This window comes from Scardinius erythrophthalmus (assembly GCF_964197995.2).
Source record: "Scardinius erythrophthalmus genome assembly, chromosome: 14".
Classification (NCBI taxonomy): domain Eukaryota; kingdom Metazoa; phylum Chordata; class Actinopteri; order Cypriniformes; family Leuciscidae; genus Scardinius; species Scardinius erythrophthalmus.
Window position 1 is genome coordinate 3,152,704 of NC_138234.1, and position 1,192 is coordinate 3,153,895.

Here is a 1,192-nt window from a genome sequence, read left to right on the forward strand (position 1 = left end):
GCGAGACGAAATAAATGATAGATTATCAAAAACTCATTTTTAAGCATAACTTTTCTCCACTCAACTCTGTAATTTGGAACCAAACAATATATTACGTTTAAAAATAAATCTTTATTTTACAGAAACTGGTACAATAACGGTATAATTTTGGTCAGTTATTTAAGAACAATGAACATCTCTTTACTGTGATTTCCTCAATCATTATAAGATCCCTGCAACTACTAAAGAGTTTGCTGTAGTATTTGATGCCATTCCCAGTGGCCTTATTCAACTTTTCAGGCATGTTTTTAAAAGTCTCTTCTGCTCGCCAAGGCTAAATTTAAAAAAAAAAAAAGTAATGTTGTGAAATGTTACAATTTAAAAAAAATAAAAGAATTATATGTGAATATATATGAAGGTAAAATAGTAGCAAAACTCGAGAGCTTGCTAATTTGAATGTGAGAACTTGTAAAATTAATATTTGTATTTGTAAGTTGAAATTTATACTTGCAGCTCTGATGTGAAAAGCTGCATCTATCGATTTGCACACACAGACAATACTCAGAACACCTGTGTTTTGAATTCGAAGTTGCAGATTAATAGTTACAAATGTGTAAAGTGTCATTTACATAAACAAAATGACAGGCACAATTGTGTACTACACATTTATCTTTGTGCTTTAGTTCAGTTTCGTTGTACAACCACAAGTCGGCACTCACAACCTCTCATATCTGGCAGTACAGCTTCAAATCCTAGCGCTTTGACTTTTGCTACTCTTTTTGCGATATGCCTGTAGCAAAACTCACTCGTGCACTTGTAAATGCAGACTTGAGAGAGCAGAGTCGGGGGCGGGGCTGGGGTCGGAATGAAGTCATTTTATTGGTCGATGCCTCACCAATTAACAACGCCAGCCACAATGCAAACATTTGTATGCATATGTATCAGCTATTTTTTAAAACGCTTGGAAAATATTTTTATGAAATATCATTAGTTTTACTGGAATAGTTTTACAGAATATGAACGCAACGCGTTTAATTGAGACAGTGGTATTAAAAGACCAAACTCAGGAAACACCATAAAGCCTATACAGAAAAAAATTGAGCACAGAATATGAACGCAACGCGTTTAATTGTACGTTTTCCTGGAACCCAAGAAAACACTTAATGAGGCTTAATGGACCAACAGTTATAAAATAAAAATTAAAAACAATAAA